This window comes from Amblyomma americanum, chromosome 4, assembly GCF_052857255.1.
Source record: "Amblyomma americanum isolate KBUSLIRL-KWMA chromosome 4, ASM5285725v1, whole genome shotgun sequence".
NCBI lineage: Eukaryota > Metazoa > Arthropoda > Arachnida > Ixodida > Ixodidae > Amblyomma > Amblyomma americanum.
Genome location: NC_135500.1, coordinates 199987412 through 199992396, shown reverse-complemented (window position 1 = coordinate 199992396; position 4985 = coordinate 199987412). Strand labels below are relative to the sequence as shown.

General features: G+C 47.1%; 1 pseudogene across 1 annotated transcript; it reads right to left on the bottom strand.

The window, feature by feature from the left end:
- Positions 1–2104: 2104 nt before the first annotated feature.
- Positions 2105–3465, bottom strand: LOC144129048 (iripin-2 pseudogene; annotated as a pseudogene). The gene has a single exon (XR_013313856.1). The product of XR_013313856.1 is annotated as an iripin-2 pseudogene (transcript).
- Between the last annotated feature and the right edge of the window lie 1520 nt (positions 3466–4985).

The following is a 4985-nucleotide window of genomic DNA, read 5'->3' as shown; positions in this document are numbered from 1 at the left end:
GATGTGAATTAGGCATTCGCCGATTTGCGACCGCGCATGCCATTTCAGCTTTTATGTTCTGAAAAAAATCTCGGCATTCTGCAAGCTACGCCCCAGGTGGCTGCGGCTGCGTAGCCGCTTGGGACCTAAGGGCGAAGAACGCAAGCAGCCACAGTGTCGTCTGTGAGTTCAGAAAATTGCAAGATGCTCAATAATTAGCACTTCACAGCAGTTTCACTGACGTGTGCAAAGATAAAAATAAACTCGACGAAGTGGTCTTTTCGACCCCGAAAACCCCATTTTAAAGTTTTCAGGCATTCGCTGAAACACCCGTAATATTGGAAATATTAGCGCTAATTTATGCTGGTCTTGTAGTTTGTACGAACTAGCTTTGCTTAAGCCCATTATTTCGTTGTTCCCCGTGGCAAGCTAATACGTGCACTAATAACTGCGGGGATATACGGTGGCCGCAACTGGCAAAGGATAGTGTTAGAGAGACATGGGAGAGCCCTTTGCGCTGCAGTGATCCCAATTAGGCTGATGATGATGATGATGATGATGATTTGAGGTAGTAAAATTTTGAAGAATGCAAACTATACAGAATTACTAGGAAAAACCTTTACAGGTTTTATTTTAAACACGGTGAAGGGTACGACGGTGCGGCCTGTGCATGTGGATTGCATAGCAAGTCGGACATTATGTTCGTGATAGATCTCAACAAATAGTTTATTGTGTTCAATAACGAATAAACGTTGTAATTCTTGGTCTTAGGATGCAAGAGTACTAAGAAATATTGAAAGCCGCCAACATCACAGGTGAGTCCAGTTATTAAATTTTCTGAATCGGCATTACGGTTCGAAGTATTGAAAGTGAAAAACACGCCTTTGAAAGTACGTTAACTTGGCTTTCCTGCGTTGATTGGTGATAGAAAGGCACCGCCAGAATTTCTAATGCAGCAAATACAAAGGCAGTCTGTTCCTTTTATGATGTAGAAGAAGTTGACTTGATGTAAGCGGCGATAACATGCGCAGCGGCACCATTTTATAAACGCGCAACACTGAAGAGCCAACTCAACGAGTTTTGAAAAAGCGTATTTTTCACGCTCGATATTTCGAACCAAAATGCCGATTAAAAACATTTAAAACACTGCACGCCTTCGATGTGGACTGCCTTTTATTCCATAGTATAATCTTGCGCTTTAAAACCAGAAACTAATAAGATAATCAGTTCATTTAAGTAATTAATCATATCTTACTTGAGCTCTATCAGTCGCAGACGAAAGTCTTTGCACCGTGTGCTACACAAAAAAAACCGATAGCTCTATTATTATTTACCGGTTAGTAACCACTCTTCTGCAGTTGAAAGAAGGGGATTTTAACTTTCAGCTCGACAAGTGTAGCCTCCAGCTGCCGGATAATATTAGAGCTATTTGCTAAGTTTGCAGAGCTCGCGGTTTTGAAAATCTTAACCCCGACTGTACAAAATGTCTACGTTGTCGTCAAATCTACCTCCACAGACCACCCGGAGGTAGGTGTCAGGGTTTAAAGAAAAAAACTGTAAAAGTAAAAAAAAATCACCCAGAATATTTTCAGTTATTCGCGACACCAAATAAAAAAAAAGAAAGAGGAAGCGACAGTAAATTTAGTCGGCTTAACTTTTGGTGAAAGCAGAAAATAAGTGTTTAAGTTTGGTTTATGGGTGTTTAACGTTCCAAAGTGAGTGAGGCTATGAGGGACGCCGTAGTGAGAGGCTCCGGAAATTACGACCACCTGGGGTTCCCTAACGTGCACTGACATCGCACAGTACGCTGGCCTCTAGCATTTCGTCTCCATCGAAATTCGACCGCCGCGGCCGGGATCGAACCCGCATCTTCCAGGCCAGCAGCCGAGCGCCATAACCACTCGGCCACCGCGTCGGCGAAACTAAGTATTTAGAGACACCGAAAAAATTTAGCATAGAACAAACTCGACATAAAGAACACGCAAATTTTAAGCTTCATTTGATGGTCAGTGACACTGGTGATAGAAAGTGCCGGGTGAAATGCTACAGTCCGAGACCGGAGGTTATAAACTGATTCTCGTATTTGCTAAGCAACCCACATGGGAAAAAAGAGGTCGAGAGAATGTTCGAAGAGTACACACTTTATTCGACGAGAACTTCCCTGCGCTTTTCATCTGCTGGTTGGAACAAAATATTTCGGGTCGTACCGTTCTTCTACATGACATTCTTCTCGAGCTGAGAATTAGACAAGGTCTCGTGCCTCAAAGGCTCTCGACTTGACCGATGAAGAGGACGCGGTTGTTGGTTCTGTCTCTGATGTAGTAGATGAACGGATGGTACACGATGAACTCCACGGGCGGCTGCGCGTCGGAATCATCTAAAATACGCGTGTTCGACAAACCTGTCACGGCAGTCGCGACGGTTCCTTCTTCGTTAACCTCGACAGCAGCCTTGTGGACAGCGTCCGAAATGGTCAGCAAGGCATTCTCACTGATGCCAGTAAAGTTGGCCCCACCTCCGAAAACAACGTTCAGTCCTAGAGCTTGCATGGTGGGCACCAGGCCATAACGGAGGCTCACGTCGAATTTGGGCAGCCTGAGTCCAACCCGCCTATAGCCCAGATTGCTGCCGACTTCTTCGAGAACGGCGAGCGACAGGTTGTCCCTGAGCGCTGCGAGCCCCCTGGTGGAGTCCGGAAGCAGGACCACCATGCTGAACTTGTCTCCCAAGTACGGGAGCTCCACGGCGGCTGCTTCTAGCGTGGCGAGGCGGGTGTACGGGAAGGGATTAAACATGTGCATCGCCGGCTTGCTCACCTCCGTGGTGCCCAGGTTGAGAAAGGGCCTGTCCTCGGTCTGGGTCGGGTCGAACGCTGTCACCCAGCTCCCCTTGAAGTACACGGCGTTCAGAATGAGGAGAATGATGTCCAGCGGCGGACCTTCCTCCAGGATGCCCTCGATCTTTCCCCTTGTCTTTTCGCGTACCCACGCGTTGACATCAGCGGCGACTTTGGGACCTTCGTTGGCGAAGTCCGCGGACCTCAGCTCTGCGTCAAAAATGTCGTGTAGCTGTTGCCTGTAGCTCTCGGCGATTTGGAAGTTATTCTGTGCCAGGACCATGTTGGCGACTTCTAGAGTGACGTTCGGTGAGGAGGCAAGCTCTTGCAGGTGTTTGTAGGCAGCGAGGACTCGGGATTTATCTGTGAGGCCAACCTCGTTGTGACCAAGCACCGATGCTAGCTCGTCTTCCGAGCTTCCTCTGGCGCCGGCGTAAGCCATGCCGAAGGCAGCGGCGATGCTCGTTGGCGAGAAGAAGACATTGGACGAAGGGTTCTCTGCAGCCAGCTGCTTGAGGAGCTTCACGGCTAAGTGGTTGTGAGCTTTGGCCAGCAGTGCATCGTCCGTTTCTGAGGAGACCAGCGCGAGCAGCGCGAGCAAGACAAACTTGGCGAGCATCGTAGACCTATTCCGAAGGCTCGAGGACGCAGACGCCTCTTTTTAAGCCAGCGAGCTAGCAGAAGCCTTTCTTTTTTTTTTAGCCTTTTCTTGCGGCATCGCTGCGACTGCCATTGAAGCAGTTCTCGGATTGCAGCTTTCGCCAAACAAAACGGTGTTTTCGAAGTGTAGGAAACTATCTTTTTGCCTGCGTTTCATATTTATCTTCGTCGGCCAGAAAATTCATTTCATTTTTTTTTACATGGACTAAAAGGAGAAGCTGGTGCTTGATAAGACCGACGCCTAATCCTTTTGGCACGGGGGAAGAAAACACACTGAAACCGGTGACATAAAGCACCACAAAAGACAGCTACAACACACACAGTTCACAGCACAGCTAATGCAATGCATACGACAGAAATGCAAAAAAAAGGTATTACGAATGGTAATTCCTATTCACACCAGATGTAATAAAATTAAGAATGCAATAGTAAAAAGATGCAATACGCAAAAACAATAAAAATTAGGGAACAATGTATGAGACACATGAGTGTAATGATTGATTTTCAGGAAACCCATAATCATATAACGTGCAAGAAAGCAGTGGAGAGCGCGAGACAGGACAAACAAGTACAGGCTCTACTCAAGGAGCATGCCTAGTAACTCCTATGGTTCCGCTGCCCTTGAGTAAAGATTTCAACGCTATGATTGCCCGTTTCTGTAGAGCGCGTGCTGGCCATGGACCTAATATCTTTTGGAGTCTGAAAGGCCTTTTATCAAGGGTGGTCAGGTTGCTCTTCTGTGGTGTCCTAAAACTGTCATGCTTTGTGCAGTCCAATAACAGATTAGTTACACCCTCGTCCTTGAGAGTCTGCACGCCTAATTCTATGCAGAAAGTGCTTCGTGCGGGCTGTTCCTAATCGTAAGCGCTGATGAGAGTTTCCAGTCTTCTATTTAGGAATAGTGCGATTGTAAACCATGACAGAGTGTACTCGTCACACCTCCAGTGAAGCCTATACTTCGTTTCAAACGTCAGGTGCAACGGTGCGGAAGGTACGGAAGTAGTCCGCACGCGAAAATAAAGGGAGGCGTGTTACTCCGCGCTTGTTCTGCGGTCGAGTGGTATAATTAAGGCACGAGAAAGTGACAGCGCGTTGCCAGCAATAAGAGTGCATTTAATCAAGGTGATGACAACTGTGTCATGCAGTAAGCCTGCAAGCAGAGGATTCACAATGTTTCACTCATCACAAGGAGCACACTACTTTTGTTCGCGGATGCAGGCAGCACAAACAAGAACGCTCGCTTTGGCAGCGTTGCACCTGATGTCTGAAACGGAGTGGCAATCAACTTCTTCATGCCTTTTGCATAAACAGCTCATCAAGCTCACAGGGTGAAAAGAGTGGAGACGTAGGGAAGGTTTAATTGGGGCGACATGAGCATGCAAATCTTTCATGCTTGCGGTGTAGTCTTCTTGACCCAAAAGTCGTTAAAGATCTGTTGGAGTAGAGCTGTGCCTTCGGGCCCAAGGGTTTGAATCGTGCTTTAAGTAACGGCGTCAGGACCAGCAGCAAT